This window comes from Mesoplodon densirostris, chromosome 15, assembly GCF_025265405.1.
Source record: "Mesoplodon densirostris isolate mMesDen1 chromosome 15, mMesDen1 primary haplotype, whole genome shotgun sequence".
Taxonomy (NCBI): domain Eukaryota; kingdom Metazoa; phylum Chordata; class Mammalia; order Artiodactyla; family Ziphiidae; genus Mesoplodon; species Mesoplodon densirostris.
In genome coordinates, this window is record NC_082675.1 from 75,742,119 (window position 1) to 75,762,070 (window position 19,952).

Below are 19,952 nucleotides of genomic sequence, written 5' to 3' on the forward strand. Positions count from 1 at the left end.
TCTTTGGCACGCCACTGGGAGGGAGTTTTTATCATCTTCAGGTCACTGGCAAAGCTCAGAGGTTGAGACTTGAAACCTGCTAGATTGGAGGTTTCAATGAAGGTCTCAATGGCTTTAAAGTCCAAGTACTTTCTGTTCTCCAAGACTGCTTCCTTATGGTGCCTTGGAGTTGTTACTGGGGGCTCTTAAATTCTCAGAAATCTTTTCCCCTAGGATATATTGCATTGAAAAAAATGCTACAAGAATACTCATAATTAAATAAGACAGATCACCTACAGTTTAATCTGTAGGAATAGGTTCTTCAGCTACGAAAGAGTTCCCTGGGAGGAGGAACTACAGCCGATTTATCCTGTGTTCTCAGAGTTGGAGACAGTGGTTGGATAAAGTTGGTGCTCAGTAAAATTCTGGATGAAATAATGACTGAAGGCATACCCACACTCCTTTAATGTAGGAATTTTTATTTGAGATAAATTTCAGGAAACACACAAGTGGAATTTACTACATAGCTGTTTCCAGGATGAGGGAACCACTGATAACTTGGTTACTAAATTCAGGTTCTGGTAAAAACTACAACTCCTACCACCACCTTCTCACAACCCCCAAATCAAAGCTATATCCCTTCAAACCTATCAGTTAATAAATCCAACTTTGAACAACAGCAAACTAAGTTATCATTAGGACAGTCTTCTATCTACATTTCACTTATACTTACTCTGAGCTAAACATCCTCTTATCACTTTAGAAGTTTATTCCCTTCATGTTCCTTGTAAAAAATTAATAAACAGAAACCTCAATTAAATAGAGTCAGGAGACCAGAAGGGGGAGCTCTCACATCCTGGGACTTAGGCAGAGCCCAACAGGAAGGAGAACCACACTTCTCTTTCCTGGCAAGGACTCAGCCAATGAAAATCCATGGACTCTTTGCTTAGAGTCTATAGCCCTCCCAACTTCCTTTTCCCCTCTATAAAAGTATTCTCCTTTCTTTGCCATGCTGGAACTTGCATGGCATGTGGCTTGCCATGGTTACAGACCCCCAATTCCAATTCTCTGCTGATCCTGAATAAACCTATCTTTGCTGAAGATACATCTGGCAGTCTATTTATTACAGGTCAACATATTGCAGATGAAAGAATAAATGTATTTCTTAAAGTAACTCAAGGAAATTAAGAATATGAGTGGTAAATTAAAAAATCAAAATAACATTTTAATTCAAGTGGAACTAACTACAAAGCACCAACTAAATGTCTTACTTCATATCTTTGTCAACATGAACCATATGAACATAGATATTTCAGAAATAATACATTTTTATTTATAAAAATTATATACACACACACACTTGTATTTATACAAAATGCAGATTGACCATATTGTGTCATACCATGGGTGTGTGTGTGTACATGTGTGCATATAGCTAAGGAGGCCCTCAACTTAAAAATGGTCTGTTCTAGGATAGAAAGCGCAGAGATAAATCCACGCACATATGGTCACCTTATCTTTGATAAAGGAGACGAATGTACAGTGGAGAAAGGACAGCCTCTTCAATAAGTGGTGCTGGGAAAACTGGACAGGTACATGTAAAAGTATGAGATTAGATCACTCCCTAACACTATACACAAAAATAAACTCAAAATGGATTAAAGACCTAAATGTAAGGCCAGAAACTATCAAACTCTTAGAGGAAAACATAGGCAGAACACTCTATGAGATAAATCACAGCAAGATCCTTTTTGACCCACCTCCTAGAGAAATGGAATAAAAACAAAAATAAACAAATGGGACCTAATGAAACTTCAAAGCTTTTGCACAGCAAAGGAAACCATAAACAAGACCGAAAGACAACCCTCAGAATGGGAGAAAATATTTGCAAATGAAGCAACTGACAAAGGATTAATCTCCAAAATTTATAAGTAGCTCATGCAGCTCAATAACAAAAAAACAAACAACCCAATCCAAAAATGGGCAGAAGACCCAAATAGACATTTCTCCAAAGAAGATATACAGACTGCCAACAAACACATGAAAGAATGCTCAACATCATTAATCATTAGAGAAATGCAAATCAAAACTACAATAAGATATCATCTCACACCGGTCAGAATGGCTATCATCAAAAAATCTAGAAACAATAAATGCTGGAGAGGGTGTGGAGAAAAGGGAACACTCTTGCACTGCTGGTGGGAATGTGAATTGGTACAGCCACTATGGAGAACAGTATGGAGGTTCCTTAAAAAACTACAAAGAGAACTACCATATGACCCAGCAATCCCACTACTGGGCATATACCCTGAGAAAACCATAATTCAAAAAGAGTCATGTACCAAAATGTTCATTGCAGCTCTATTTACAATAGCCAGGAGATGGAAACAACCTAAGTGTCCATCATCAGATGAATGGATAAAGAAGATGTGGCACATATATACAATGGAATATTACTCAGCCATAAAAAGAAACGAAATTGAGATATTTGTAATGAGGTGGATGGACCTAGAGTCTGTCATACAGAGTGAAGTAAGTCAGAAAGAGAAAGACAAATACAGTATGCTAACACATTATATGGAATATAAGAAAAAAATGTCATGAAGAACCTAGGGGTAAAACAGGAATAAAGACACAGACTTACTTGAGAATGGACCTGAGGATATGGGGAGGGGGAAGGGTAAGCTGTGACAAAGCGAGAGAGAGGCATGGACATATATACACTACCAAACGTAAGGTAGATAGCTAGTGGAAAGCAGCCGCATAACACAGGTAGATCAGCTCAGTGCTTTGTGACCGACTGGACGGGTGGGATAGGGAGGGTGGGAGGGAGGGAGACACAAGAGGGAAGGGATATGGGAACAGATGTATATGTATAACTGATTCACTTTGTTATAAAGCAGAAACTAATACACCATTTTGAAGCAATTATACTCCAATAAAGTTGTAAAAAAATGATATTATGTACATATTTGAGCCTGGGAATGTAGATTTACTTTTTAATAAGTTAAAAAAATCTAAATCTTAACCTACTTGTATGTTCAGAGAGTATTCTTGTACTAAATTGATTATATAAAAATAAAGAATAAGAACAACAACAACAACAAAAGTCTGTTTTAGAAGTCTGTTTTTAGGCCAGCTTTTGGTGTTTAGATCATACATTTCTTTGAAATCAACTTGATAAATTGGTACTGTGGGAATGGAAATATATGAGGCACAGTTTCTGTACTACAGGGAGACAATGATATATTATCATACAGTAGAAAGGACAAATATACATAAATAGTATTAGGAGGAATACAGAATGGGAAAAGGAAGAAAGCTTCCTTATGTATACTGGGCATGAAGCACACAGCACGCAACTTAAAATTGATTACTGGCCTTATAGTTCAATGGATCAATTTAAAGCCTCATTGCAGCATTGTGATCAATCACAGAGTCCTCTGAGAGACTGAAAAGAAGAGAGGTCACACAGAGGGGTTCCCAAACCCAGCTCAGAGGATGCATTAAGATAAGCTCATCAAGCATTGAATTTGCAATGAAGAGCATTGCAGAAAAACACCCTAGTGCTTCATTCATGGAAATGATTGTTATGACAGTTAAATCTTCAGTGGTTTCTCCCATCATTTTTTTTTTTTTTTTTTTTTTTTTTTTTGCGGTATGCGGGCCTCTCACTGTTGTGGCCTCCCCCGTTGCGGAGCACAGGCTCCGGACGCGCAGGCTCCGGACGCACAGGCTCAGCGGCCATGGCTCACGGGCCCAGCCGCTCCGCGGCATATGGGATCCTCCCAGACCGGGGCACGAACCCGTATCCCCTGCATCGGCAGGCGGACTCTCAACCACTTGCGCCACCAGGGAGGCCCTCTCCCATCATTTTAACTTTCACTATTTGAGATGTTCCCCTCCACCCTCAAAAAAAAAAAAAAAAAACCAAAACAAAAGCCAGAACTGAAATAAAGTAATCCGTAACCTTTACAAAAGTAAATAATGAAACACTTGAAATCATATCTTACTAAGCACAGCACTGAGTATCAAAAGGAACAGAACAGAAAGTCCAGAAATAAACCCATGTACTTTTGCCAATTAATCTGTGACAAAGGAGGAAAGAATATACAATGGATAAAAGACAGTCTCCTCAATAAGTGGTGCTAGGGAAACTGGACAGCTACAGGAAAAAAATGAAATTAGAACATTCTCTAACACCATATACAAAAATAAACTCAAAATGGATTAAAGACCTAAATGTAAGGCTGGATACTATAAAACTCCTAGAGGAAAACATAGTCAGAACACTGTTTGACATAAATTATAGCAATATGTTTTTGGATCGATCTCCTAAAACAAAGGAAATAAAAGCAAAAAATAAACAAATAGGACCTAGTTAAACTTAAAGCTTTTGCACAGCAAAGGAAACCATTGACAAAATGAAAAGAGAACCTACTGAATGGGAGAAAATATTTGTAAATGATATGACTGATAAGGGGTTAATAGCCAACATATATAAACAGCTCATACAACTCAACATCAAAAAAGCACCACACAATACAATTAAAAAATTGGCAGAGAAACTGAATAGACTTTTTTCCAAAGAGGAAATGCAGACAGCCAATAGGCACATGAAAACATGCTCAACATCACTGATCATCGGGGAAGTGCAAATCAGAACTACAATGAGGTATCTGTCAGAATGGCTATTGTCAAAAAGAACACAAATAACAAACGTTGGTGAGGATGTGGAGAAAAGAGAATCCTTATACACTGTTGGTGGGAATGTAAATTGGTGCAGCCACTTTGGAAAACAGTGTGGAGAGTTCTCAAAAAACTAAAAATAGAATTACCATATGTCCCAGAAATTCCACTCCTGGGTGTATTTCCAAAAAAACCCAGAACACTAATTTGAAAAGATACATACACCCCAATGTTCATAGCAGCATTATTTGCAATAGCCAAGATATGGAAGCAACTTAAGTGTCCATCAACAGAAGAATGGATAAATAAGATGTGGTGCATATTTCTGTATCTATATCTCTATCTATCTATCTATCTAATACTACATAGTCATAAAAAGAATGAAATAATGACATTTGCAGTGACATGAAAGGACCTAGAGATTATTATACTAAGTGAAGGTAAGTCAGAAAGAGAAAGACAAATACCATAAGATATCACTTATATGTGGAATTTAAAATATACAACAAACTAGTGAGTATAACAAGAAAGAAGCAGACCCTCAGATATAGAGAACAAACTAGTGGTTACCAGTGGGGAGAGGGAAGGTGGGAGGGGCAGTATAGAGGTAGGGGATTAAGACATACAAATTATTATGTATAAAATAAGCTACAAGGATATATTGTATAACATGGAGAATATAGACAATATTTTAAAATAACTATAAGTGGAGTATAACCTTTAAAATTGTGAATCACTGTATTGTACACCTGTAACATAGAATATTATACATCAACTATACTTCAATAAAAAATGAAAAAAAAGAATGACTATAGAACTGAAGCATGATTCTAAACACCTTCTATTTTCCTTTTAGCTATTCTGTTTTTTTAAAGGAAATAAATATTTAAGAAAATTCAAAATAAATAAAATAAACAAGGTAGATTTGTGATACATGGTTGAGTAGTTTTCAGTTCAAGCTGAACTTCCCAAAAGCTGCTGTGCCACCAATTTGAAAGAAGCACGATAAAAAAATTTTTGTGTGTTTGTGTGAGTGAATGTATGTGTGAGTGCAAAGCAAGAATGTGATCTTTACGAAGAAGCAAAGCTGATTCAAAGCTCTATTTCATAGAGATGATTCATTTTCTGTACCTTTTCATCCAACTTGCTTACCCACAGTAACTGGCAGCAAGAAACAAATTCATGCTGTTTTAAGTCTAGTCTTAAAGGATTTCCATTTGCATGAAGTATTTAATCTATGTTTCAGCAATCTATATTCAAAATCTCTTTTGTCCATTTGGATTTCTGCCATGATAATAGGTACTGCTGTTAATATTAGGACAGCTAGTCATCAATATCATTAACAGAACCAAAGTGTGTTAAACTCTCTTCACACCTGTGGTGTTCTTTTCAAGGCTGTGCAGAAGTGGAAAAACATTACTTCTGTGAGCAATCCAAAATAGGTAATATTGTCATTACAATTGCCTATGATGAATAAAAGTGATAGAATAGAAATTAATAAATTTATATTTTAATATCACCCCCATAACTAAGTTGCTGTGAAACCATGGAAAGTGCTCCTTTTTCTCTGCCTCTGTTTCTCTGTTTGAGGAAGTTAAGACTGAGCTGTGGGATCGTTATAATCTCTTCTATAGCTAACATTCTATGACTTTCAATGGACATCATATATCATTACATGGGAAAAACCATCCACGTACTTCTGTACCAAAAGCATTCATCGTTTGGCTCAGTGAATCAGAGATCCTGCAGACATCAGTGCAAACACTTAATGTAACTGATTGGCAGGAGAGCCATTTTAGAAATCAGCACATCTAATCCATCCTTCTTTTATGCACTTGGATTACAACTGTCAGCTGCAGAATGTGCAGCAAATTGCATCACTTCATAAAGAGACTTTTCACTGCCAAACTCTTAACACTCTAACCATCCTTTGAAAGGAGTTATTCAGCTTCAGATGACATCATAATTCCCTTTATTATCTCGGTCTCCTGACCTACTTTCAGTGCTCCATGCTGTTCCCTGTACCTTGAAAGCTCTTGACTTTTCCCTTTGTTTAGTTAATTCCTTCTCATCCTTCAGATCTCTGCTCCAGCATCACTTTCTCAGGAAAACTTTGCTGGGACCATCGGTCTTTGTCCAATACCCACAGCATAGGCACTAATATTGACACGAACCTCTTGGTTACAGGTGTCATAAGAACCATGTGAAACTTAATGCTTCTTCTCCCACAAGGCCATCAACACTATGAGAGCAGAGATCAAGCCTGGTTTTGATTATCATCACCTAGTACAGTGGCTGTTAAAGAATGGACCCTGAGAGGTCCATAAGTATTTTTAAATGGAAGAATTATTATCCTTAATAATACTATTAAAAAACAAAATATAATAACTTTTATATTATAATCTTACTGTCATTAATATTTTTTTATTTTTCCCACAAGCTCTTCCTAAAACTTAGTAATGAACTAAAACAGAGCCTTAAAATTCTACTTTTAGAAACGGTATAAATCCATGAATCACTAAGGCTACAATTTTTACAGATACACTCAATTTTCAATTGTATGACTCTAACCATCATCATCTCTGGAGTGTTATTGCCCTGCATTCCTATAGTTAAGATGAAAGAAAAATATCACTGAAACCTGCCAGTTTATACAGGTGATCAATTTAAAACTATTTAGCTTAAAGTTGAGTCCGTTTCAAAAATACTGTTGAAAAATAAAATGTCAGGTTAAAGTGAGAAATTTTTGTAGAGTGATTTTGACAGAGGTGATAAGAAGACATAAAATTAAATACTTCTTATAGGTTACCGAATCCAATCTATAGTTTTATTACCTGTTTGTAATGTTTTATACCACTGCAGAGTAACCTTAAATTTCATTCAGGCCTCCTCCACCCCATTCAACACATACCTCAGTGATCTGGCTGAAGTGCATGCATGTTTTGGAATTTCAGCCAGCAATGCAGGGCAGAGGTGAATGTCACGTTAATGATAAAATTTTTCTATATTCCTGTTCTTTCTATTAGGAAGAATAGTTTTGTTCTCCTTTGTATAAAGCTGATTTCTTTTCCCCTGAGGCCTCTTCCCTTGGTTTGCAGATGGCCACTGTCTAGCTGTGTCCTCACATGGTTTTCCTCAGTGCACCTGCATCCCTGATGTATCTTTGTGTGTCCTATTTTCTTCCTCTTATAAGGACACCAATAAGCTGGATTAAGGCCCACCCTAACGGCCTCTTTTAACTTAGTCACTTCTTTAAAGAGACTATCTTTAAATACAGTTGCATTCTGAAAACAGGGTTAGGGCTTCAACATTTGAATTCAAAGGGTAATTCAGCCTATAACAGCCCTCTTCAGTGGAGGACTCAGCCGGGAGTCTCTCCTGCCCAGGTCTATAGGCAACACTCATTTCATTTTAAAAGCTTTTGATTATCCCCATTTTACAGATAAGAACATTGAGGCACAGAGTGGTTAAGTAACCTTGCCAAGATCACAGAGGTAGTAAGCAGGAAGTCCACCTCCAGAGCCTGTGCTTTTAGCCACAACCCTCTAAGATACCTCTGTAAAGGAGGATCGCATGACCCCAGGCAAACCAATGAGACTCTCTTCCTAGGAGTCTTTGACTCTGAGCTGGGGAAAGACTGTCCTTTCCTTTCTGATCCCAGAGTTGAAAGCTAATGAGCGTGCTCCTGGACATTTCCACCACCAGTTGGAAAACTTGCTTAAAAGAATCCTCATAGGAGGACGCACAGAAAGGAGACGTGGCAAATCACGATGGTGCTGCAGACACTGGTCCTGGTTGGCCTTGCCCCTTTTGACCTGGGACCAATTCTCCCTTTGAATATAGTGCTAACCAGCATCCTTCTGGGAAATTTTTTTGTTTATGCTTTTTTAGCCAGAGTCAATATTTGTTGCCTAGAACCAAAATAACCTTGACTGACACCCAGGCAATACAGGGAGCCATGATATCAAATTAAATTTGCTTTGGTGATGACCTCTCTTCATTCTTTAGATCTGATGGACATACTTAATAAATCAACCTAACAAGTTGCTTCATTTAAATTAGTCTTTTATTCTAAAAACCCTGTTTTTCTGATCTCTGTGTTAGGGAGTCAATTAAAGAACAGGAAGCCTATTCCAATGACTAGCGTGGAACTGTTTTGGAAACCAGTTCTGTTCTCTCCAACCCTCAAATGTTCACTCTTACTATTATTCTCTTTTATCATTATAGTGTGGCACGCTGAGACTTTAAGAAGGAATCATTAAGCTGTAATAATATGTCATTTGGAAAGAAAGACTGAAAACTACTCTGAAATTCGTCAGTACTGCAAATGACTTGTAAGATATAATGAGCAATGTAAAAAGCAAACTGCAGGTAGTTGATTTTTAAAATCCCCAATACCTGTTGTGGAAAGAGATATGGTAGCAGCAAAAAGCGATAAGTAGTTGGTACATAAGTCTTGGTGAGACATCATTCAAATTCTAGAAAATAATACTAAATTAAAATGCTACCCACTGTGGCTACACATTTTTAACTGGGATCAGTCAATTTAGGCAAAAGTTATCAACCTGGCTGGAGTGAGAACACAGCTTAAATTAAAAGTGCTTCCATGTGGCTGAAAATTCACTTTCATAGTCATGCTGAATAAATGATTGGAAATTTTAGAAATTTAAATTTAAAAATTTAGATTTAGAAATTTTAGAAAACCGATGGATCAGTTTTAGAAAACTGATGGATCAGTTTATCTTTGCTCTTAGTTAGAATGAATAGATTTATGAATGTTCTTTGTATCCTTAACACCATACTCTCCATTACCAGGGAATATAAATCAGTAGAAGATACCATTCTTGCAGTGAAAGAGGGGAGAAAACCATATGGGTAAAAGACAGGTGGAGGACAATTTTTGCAGCATCAAGCAAAACAGGAAATCCTTTAGCCTCCTGAGCATTTAGCCTTACTATAAATACATATTATGTTCTCAAAAAACAAATATCGATCGATAAATAGACATGTGTGAGAATATATGTTATAAAGTTTACTAAAGTAATTTGACTGAGATACATGGTAAAAATTTCAATATGCTGATCCAAAAGGAGTTTATGAGAGTAGACAGGGGAAAAAGCTTAATTTAAAAAAAGCAAATATTAATTCATAAGTCAACATACATAACACTGACAAGTATTATCAATATAGGAATATATCATCTCTAAGGTTATACAGTCAACACAGTCTCTGCATCGATTCTCAACGTCAAACCTAACACCTTTCATTTGTCCTCGACATGTTTATCTCCCAAACCACGTACTGAGACTTGGGACTGGGGGATGGGGAAGCCATGCCATTTCTTAAGGGCAGATGGATAATCATGGCGGCCCAACAGCAATCAAGACAAACTAATTTTTATTTATTTATTTACTTTCATCATTTTATTTTCACATCTTTATTGGAGTACAATTGCTTCACAATGTTGTGTTAGTTTCTGCTCTACAACAAAGTGAACCAGCTACATGTATACATACATCCCCATATCCCCTCCCTCTTGAGCCTCCCTCCCACCCTCCCTATCCCACCCCCGTAGGTCATCACAGCACCGAGCTGATCTCCCTGTGCTATGTGGCTGCTTCCCACTAGCTATCTGTTTTACATTTGGTAGTGTATATATGTCAGTGCTACTCTCTCACTTCGTCCCAGCTTCCCCTTCTCCCACCCGTGTCCTCAAGTCTGTTCTCTATGTCTGCATCTTTATTCCTGCCCTGCCACTAGGTTCATCAGTACCATTTTTTTAGATTCCATATATATGTGTTAGCATATGGTATTTGTCTTTATCTTACTTCACTCGGCATGACAGTCTCTAGGTCCATCTGCCTCACTACAAAGAACTCAATTTCGTTCCTTTTTATGGCTGAGTAATATTCCATTGTATATATGTGCCACATCTTCTTTATCCATTCATCTGTCGATGGACACTTAGGTTGCTTCCATGTCCTGGCTATTGTAAATAGTGCTGCAATGAACATTTTGGTACATGTCTCTTTTTGAATTATGGTTTTCTCAGGGTATATGTCCAGTAGTGGGATTGCTGGGTCATATGGTAGTTCTATTTTTGTTTTTTTAAGGAACCTCCATAGTGGCTGTATCAACTTACATTCCTACCAACAGTGCAAGAGGGTTCCCTTTTCTCCACACCCTCTCCAGTATTTACTGTTTGTAGATTTTTTGATGTTGGCCATTCTGACTTGTGTGAGGTGATCCCTCATTGTAGTTTTGATTTGCATTTCTCTAATGATTAGTGATGTTGAACATCTTTTCATGTGTTTGTTGGCAATCTGTCTATCTTCTTTGGAGAAATGTCTATTTAGGTCTTCTGCCCATTTTTGGATTGGGTTGTTTGTTTTTCTCCTATTGAGCTGCATGAGCTGCTTGTAAATTTGGAGATTAATCCTTTGTCAGTTGCTTCATTTGCAATTATTTTCTCCCATTATGAGGGTTTTCTTTTCGTCTTGTTTATGCTTTCCTTTTGTGCAAAAGCTTTTAAGTTTTAGGTCCCATTTGTTTATTTTTGTTTTTATTTCCATTTCTCTAGGAGGTGGGTACAAAAGGATCTTGCTGTGATTTATGTCACAGAGTGTTCTGCCTATGCTTTCCTCTAAGAGTTTTATAGTGTCTGGCTTTACATTTAGGTCTTTAATCCATTTTGAGTTTATCTTTGCATATGGTGTTAGGAAGTATTCTAATTTCATTCTTTTACATGTAGCTGTGCAGTTTTCCCAGCACCACTTATTGGACAAACTAATTTTTAAAATACATTTTAGAAGAAAATATGTTGAGAGTCATGATTTTTTCCCTAGCAACCCCCTTTAAGCCACTTCTTAGAAACATAATGGCACACAGCACGGGCTCTCAAGAGATTCAGTCATTCCTGGCTCTGCCACATAATAGGTCTATGAGTTTGGACAAGTGAGATAATATCACTAGACTGAAATAGCTTCAGATAGTGAAAATAATGGTGATAATGATGATAATGACAATACTGGTTCCTATTTCATAGGGTTCTTTAAAGGGTTTAGATGAAATAATCTATATTATTAGTGTTAGAACAATGCTTGACATATGATAAGAGCTCAACAAATACCACACCTTTTGACAGTGGTGAAGTAAACAGTAAGGACCAAAATATAAATCAAAGAGTGGAGTCATGATCATCAGATGGAAAGGGAGCTAAAGCTAAGGCTTGAAGGAGGTGGATCAGTCCTACCATGTGACCTCAGCTTCTTTTTAAACTATACCCAATGTGCCTGGCATACAGTAAACATTTAATAAATGTGGAATTAAGGAATAATCTTTATTGACTGAATCTGGGGTATTAAAATTGCTTCAACAGAAAATTGGCAAATTTTTGAGATTCCAGGCCAGGAGGCAGATTTCCTAGCAGCAGCTGATCAATGCTGTCTCTTAATATCTAGCAGTGACAAAAAGATGGGAGTACCCAGAAAGTCCCGATTGCCCTCTGTTGTGAAGTGATAGACCCGGGGTCCCCAACCCCTGGCCTGTTAGGAACCGCACAGCAAGAGGTGAGCGGCAGGTGAGCAAGGGAAGCTTCATCTGTATTTATAGCCGCTCCCCATCACTCGCATTACCGCCTGAGCTCCGCCTCCTGTGAGCATTCTGGTGACTTGTATAATTATTCCCTTATATATTACAATGTAATAATAATAGAAATAAAGTGCACAATAAATGTAATGCGCTTGAATCATCCCCAAACCACTGCCCCCCCCAAGCCCCCGGTCTGTGGAAAAACTGTCTTCCACAAAACTGGTCCTTGGTACCAAAAATGTTGGGGACCGCTGTGATAGACTGAATCCCTGATTTCTCCCTCTTTACATTATTTGCTTCTGATCTCTCCATAGCAAATCCAAAAGCAGCCTATTTGGCCCTCTACCTTCACAATTCCCTGCCACCCAGTGTGTCCTGGCAAGAAAGACAGGAAGATGCAAAGCTACGTTCACCTTTCTGAAAGCCGTTCCTTTAAGCAGAGCAAGGCTACTTTTTCTGTTATCTTATTTTTAGTTTACTTGAAGCATTCGGGAAAGATTTCTGTCCTTATTTCTGATGAAGTTGGCCAATTTCTATTGTTCTAAAGCATCAAACCTCTTTCTGAAACAGAGGCAGGAAGAAACCATCCAGGGTTCCTGACCAGTCTGCAAGTTTCTAATAGGCAGGATAGCCCAGGCAGAAAGGCTAATACCATGAGATTTGCTTTATAGAGGCCACAAGTTCCTGTAACACATGCCTTCTTTATGCCACTCCAATGGAAAATGAGAGATTCATAGATTAAAACCTGCTTCAGAAAAGGATTGAATAACTTCATTCACTCTAAGATAGAAACTGCCATCAAAAATAAATTCTGGAGATATACATTATGGTAACTATAGTTAATACTGTATTGTATACTTGAAAGTTGCTAAGAGAGTAAATCTTAAGTCTTCTCACCACAAAGGAGAAATGGTAATTATGAGAGGTGATGGAAGTGTTAACTAACCGTACCTTGGTAATCATTTTGCAATACATAAGTGTATGAAATCATCACCCTGTACACCTTAAACTTGTACAGCATTATATGTCAACTCTATCTCAATAAAGCTGGAAAAAAAAAAAGAAAGAAACGCAAAATGCTTGGAAGGACTATATTATCTTATTTAATTCAAATGGATCCTTTGGGTTAGGAATTATCAGCATTCTCACTTAAGAGCTGAAAAAAAACCTGAAACTAAGAAAGAGTAAGTAATTTTCCAAGTAGCAAAAGCAGGAAAAGGCAGATGGATGAAAGAAGCCTCGGTCTGTCTTTGGAGACATATTGTTGTTCCCTCACACCACCTGCCCTTACCTAAGAGAAATTACACCTTATTCACTTAAAGCTTTCTTGGGCTCTAAAGTCTGAGATGAGTTAAGAATTTTGTTGTTGTCTTGTTTTATTTTTCCCCTTCCCTAATCCATTTTGTTGTGTTTCTTGGACGTACCTGAGTTTTAAAAATGATTTTTTATGAAAATTGAAATAGAATTACATCAAATAAAAAAGTATTTTCTTCAAAAAAAAAAAAAGCCCATTTTGCCATCAGGCCCATGGAGTGGCATATGCCTGACAGATGTCAAGGAAGGGGGGTGTATGAGTGGTATATATGTGCAGGGGCAAGACAGTGGGGGGACTGTCCTCATGGTAATTATAAACATGATAAGTGATACCTGCACAAATTAACCTTAGGGTAAGAGATGCTAATATTAATCCTAATATTCAAATAATCTCTAAGTCTAAGGATCATGTAGACAAGTCCTTCCCAGACCATGCCAGGTCATGAAATCTAGCTGCTCATGATCAGACTTTTCCCTACAGCCTGGTCTCTAATTCTTCACTTTCCTGTGCTGCCGCTATGAATTTCTTCCCATGTTTCCTGTCCTTCAGCACCTCCTCCTTCTTTCATTAGTAATAAATACCCAGCCTGACCTCATTCCAAATTATAAAAGGATAGTCCTGCTGCAACATAATTTTGTATTAATTTGGCAACCAAATCAAAACAAATTAAACATCTAATATTACAAAATGTACATCACAGGCCTTGGCAAATAAAATGACGCATAATTTTAGGGTCTCTGCGAGAAAACTCAATTCAAATCAGGGGAGCAGGCTGTGGTGGAAAAGCAATAAATATGATACAAAACGTACAGCTAATTCTTCAGATAGCCAGAATGCAAAATCAAAACACATCGATAGAGTGATGGTTAGAAACACGAACAGGCAAAAAGACTCTAGGATTCCACTCTTTCCAAAAGTCAGAGCTCAAATAAATGAGGAGGGATGACTCTTCTCAGTTATGCTTACAAACTTTCTTAAAAACAGTAGGTATGTTTGGTGGACTCATGCATTATGAACAATCATCAAATTTTACCTCCTGCAAAAAGTGATTGTACTCCCAAGGCTACATTAATAGTAGTACAAGGGCCAAATCAAAGGACATAACAGAATCCCTTTATGCTGAACCAAAACACTTGCAGTATTTTGGGTTGTTGTTTCATGGTTATTGCATATATATTTCATATTTTAGAAAAAATTAGCAAAGTAAACCCTAGGATCCTAGAAGGAATTCAGCACTATGTTGAAAATTCTCTGTCTTGTTTATTACAACTGAAGATCTGTGAATGTTTGACCTTAAAAAGATTAGGAGCCATTATGGGAGCCATCACACCTGACTCTATTTGTCCTTGGAGTATTACAAGATGGGCTTCTGGTTACATGTGTTTATAGGATATATTATTTCAATTATTTTAACTCAAATAATCTTCACAATATGGGCACAAAGTTTAAAAATATGCCTATGAAGAAACCATAGGTGACCGATAAAGATTTATAATAAAAGTACATGAGAAGAACAAGAAAATGTCAGAAATGACCCTTTTCCTACTACTAAAACAAGCTCTTCTTCATCCATTTGAGGGTTAATATAATGATAATCTAATGACATCAGGCAAGAGCCCCAAACTGATATCAACAACAAGACTAATTTAAAGTATGAATTTGCATCCTGTATAATGATGTCTCACACTAAATACATATTCTGCTAAATACATATTCAACTAATAGTCTATGGTAGCATGAGGTTGTCACAATGAGCAAGACATTTAAAAAGTAAACCTCTAGAACAGCATTAATAAGATTTTAGTGGGAGAAAATGATTCTATACCGTAAATTAATAAAAAATAAGTTAAATATTAGGTTTAAAAATTTTTCTCTTATACTTTTAAAATGTCAATATTTGCATATGTTTTAAAAAACTGTATTAGTATAAAACGTATATAATTTGTAGATATACATATAATATATACATGCATATTATATATAGATACTAAAGACAGATATATATACTTATGTTGGGGTTCAGGACATCAGTTGATAAGGAATATAAATGTCACATAGATATGTATAAAAATATATTTGTGTGTGCCTGTGTGTGTGTAATAACCATTTTATTTAGAAACTTGTGGTTTACCTATAAAATGTTCAGTCATTTCAGGACTCTGAAAGACTAGTTAGCCCTTGGGGCACTTAGACTTACTTTTCAAAGGATACCTTTTTGTACAATGTTTATATTCACAGATATTTGACAAATAAACCAGATAATTTGTATTCTAAACTCTTAATGATTATGTTTCTATCAGTCAAGTCTCTCAAGTCTGAGACTTTAATTTTATGCTGATGCAGTTCCAATGGCTATTTCCATCAGAAGAATACCTCTGGGCCAAAGAAACAATCTCGTCTGTATTCATTATTGTCCTAAATTACAGATATTAAAGATACATAAACCATGAAGCCACGTGGTGATATTTCCATGTAATACTTCCCAACTGACTCAGATAGGTTGTGTTTATACATCTGATTAAAGAATTGAAAAAATAAACCAGCACCTGATACCAATAAAAGATAACTACTGTATTTTGGCGTATCATGATTTATTCATACTTCATTTTGTGGTAGTTATAACTAGGTCAAAGTTGAAAATAGCAGTTATCGGTGTCTTTGACAGTGGTAAAGTAATCAATGAAACCATTTTTACTTTTGTTAATTCCTGCACAGCTTAATTTAAAGCATTTTCAAAATAATTAGACAGCAAACTGAAGTCCTTCTATGTTAGTTGGGTTTTATGTTTTTGTTTTGAGTATTGTATTTGATTGTTTTAGTATATCACATTCTATACCTATACTAATTACTTTCTTTTTTAATAGACTTCAGTTTTTAGAGCAGTTTTGGGTCCACAACAAAACTGAGCAAAAGGTACAGAGATTTCCCATATACCCCTTACCTCCAGAGATGCATAGTCTCCCCCATTATCAACATCCCTCACCAGAGTGGTACATTCATTACAACTGATGAAAGTATGTTGACAAATTATAATCACCCAAAGTCCATAGTTTACATTATGGTTCACTCTTCGTGTTGTATATTTTACAGGTTTGGACAAATTTATAATGACACGTATCCAACACTATAGTATCATACAGAGTGTTTTACTGCCCTAAATATCCTCTGCACTTTGCCTTTTCATCCCTCCCTTCCCCCTAACCACTGGCATCCACTGCCCTTCCTACTGTCTTCATAATTTTGCCTTTTCCAGAATATCATATAGTTGGAATCATATAGTATGTAGGCTTTCAGACTGGCTTCTTTCACCTAGTAATGTGCATTTAAGGTTCTGTCATGCTTTCATAGCTTGATAGCTCATTGAGTTTTGGCACTAATATCCCAATGTCTGGATGTACCACAGTTTATTTCTCCATTCACCTATTGAAGGACATCTTGGTTGCTTCCAAGTTTTATCAATTATGAATAAAGCTGCTGTAAACATTCGTGTGCAGGTTTCTGTGTGGACATGCATTTTCAGCTCCTTTGGGTAAATATCAAGGAACACAATTACTGGATCGTTTGGTTAATGCTACATGTAGTTTTGCAAGAAACTGCCACACTGTCTTCCAAAGTGTCTGTACCCTTTTGCATTCCCAACAGCAATAAATGAGAGTCCCTGTTGCTCCACGTTCTCTCCAGCATTTGGTGTTGTCAGTGTTCCAGATTTTGGCCATTCTAATAGGTGTGTCATGGTATCTCCTTGTTTTAATTTGCACGTCCTTGATGACATAAGATGTGGAGCATCTTATATGTTTATATGCCATCTGTATATCTTCTTTGGTGAGGTTTTATTTTTTAAAGAACACTCGAATAATTTTGGGTTAAAATTGTTAAAATGAAGTGATTAAGATCTACAGAGAAACAACAGAAGTATGCATCAGGGAGCTTTCTGCCCCTAAGCTGCACAGAAAATCCCATTATAAAATTTATTAGCAGGTTTTCTAATCAGCTCAGCCTTAATATTCAAACTTTAATGAACACTCATCCAAATTCAGAAGCAGCCTCTCCCCTCATATCATTATCAGTTTGTTTTCCCATCTTTCCCTGCTTCTCCTTAAGTATACTTTCTTTTATCCTAATACTAATTACAATGGCTCAATAACAAAGAGCTCGATATAAAGAGTACATAATCAGTTTAATTAAATTCTGATGATATTGAAGATTTGCCCTTGAAATGGTCTATCTAGTTTCCAGAAGAATCAAATTAATTAACACTTTTAAAATAAAGGCATAAAAGCCCTTGTACAATCAAGTATTTAGTCTAAATTTAGGTGCTCACTGAAGTGTTGCTCAGAGTAAAATATCAAGTAAAAAGATATTTTGAAAATCCACATTTGAAAGAAAATACGTGCCCAGTTTCTCACCCTAGTAACCAAATGAGCACTTATTTTTTTCAGAGAAAAAAAAATCACGTATTTTAAAAAGGAGAGAGACAGAGAAATCTGTTTACAGATTCTGGCTTTCCCATTCACTAGCTGTATATGTGGTGGGTTGTCTAATCAAGGTCCCTTCATGCATACGTTGAGGTAACAGCACAGACTTATGCTGCTGAACATAAGTAGCAATCCTGCTGAAGATGACTTCCGACGCCTGAAAAAATTGTACAAATATAATTTTGTACTAAAAATATTTTTCTTCTCATCATTCCCTCTGGCCAACATGTAATGAACAAAACTCATTGTTTTTGTTCAATTCATTTTTAAAAGTATATTTGCTATGGCTCATTTTTCTCAGGGTGTTTTCTCCAGTTTCTGGTCACCATCAACCAGTTTTTTCCTTCTCAATAAATCTTCTCACATTAAGGCCTTTGAACTTTAGGAACACTAACAGATTTCCTAAATATCTTAAAAGAAATACTTCAGGAAATAGAACACAAGACAACTCACTACCAATCAGCAGCCAGTAAAACATATTAAATATACCAAGCTAAGATGACAAGTGGTGGAATCAAACATCACATACATCAACCAAACACATGCTCTCTGCAAGCTCATCTTCAGAATCCTTGTCTTTCAGCTGCCTTTGAAATATTTCAAATAAAGGAATGTCCACTGCTTCTAAGAAAGCCTAGTCTACTTCCCAATTGCTTTTTGTCCTTTCTTTAAAAATATTGAGCCTAAATTCTCTCTCTATAACTATTGGTTCCAACTCAGCTTTGTAAAGCAATTCATAAGAATTTGGTGCCCCCATTACATATGGCCTTTCAGAAACAATCTTGCTCCATAATAAAATCTTGCTCCAGACTTTTCTCCTTTCAAGGTTGGTCATATTCAGGTACTCTCCTTAAGACATGTTTTTAAACCTTTCTCCAGAAAATACACAGATGGAATAACATGGCTACCCACATGAAACTAATTCTAAGAAAGCTAATAAAATGTACTTAAAAAAGCCAAAACTGCAAACTACAAAGCTGATAATAATAGACAGTGAGAATGATAAAGAAGGCTTTTATCATAGGACTAGATGGCTTTCTTAAAGCACATGAGACCATTTTTAGGAAGCTCTGTATCACAGTACAATTTCCAATAATAGTAAATATTGCAGCTTCCTCCTCTATCACTTAAAAATAAGCAACATTAATTGGCCAGATAAGGGCTGTCCTACACATAGTTGGGTGGATAGTTGTTGATGTAGAGCCTTCCAACCAGTGTGGCTACTGGTGAGCTTAGATGTTAATCTTCTCCTTTGCCCACCATGCATCTGAGGAAATTTACATGGCCAGAGCCCCAGGCTGGTTGCTTCTATCCATGGGCAGTTTTCATCTGATTATACCACTGTGATAGGCAAATAACATCCTTTCCTGTTGGTGCCGTGACATAAACATGTTTGGGGGAAAGTGGTTTATTTCATATAATATTAAAATAATTAGAAGTTCACTTCCTATGAAAAGGACAAAAACCGCTACCCAACATCTACTCATCCCACTAGATATTCCCACCACTAGACACTCTCTTGGGTTAGTCACTGTAGGCTTTTTTGAAGTTACATGTTATATCTGTAAGAGCTTACACTTTGAGCAGTTATAACAGTTTCTTGGGTATATCAAACGAACTTCTATAAAGTTTTTGGGAAATTAGAAAATAAAACGACGACTAAAAGATAAGACCAGAAGTCCATGATGCTACTAATGACATAAAGTGAACAAGAAGGGTGATCTGGCAGGTCAAAGTGCAGCAGGAGCAGAGCTTTTGGAACTTAGGAGGAAAAGGAAAGAATAGAACAGAGGCTGGGAAGAATACTCCCAAAAGGAAGAAAGAGACAGCCACCAGGAGGTCATGATAGGTCTTCTACCCTGGGCTGAAGCGGTCTATGGGCTCTACTTCAAGCGCCCTAGGAA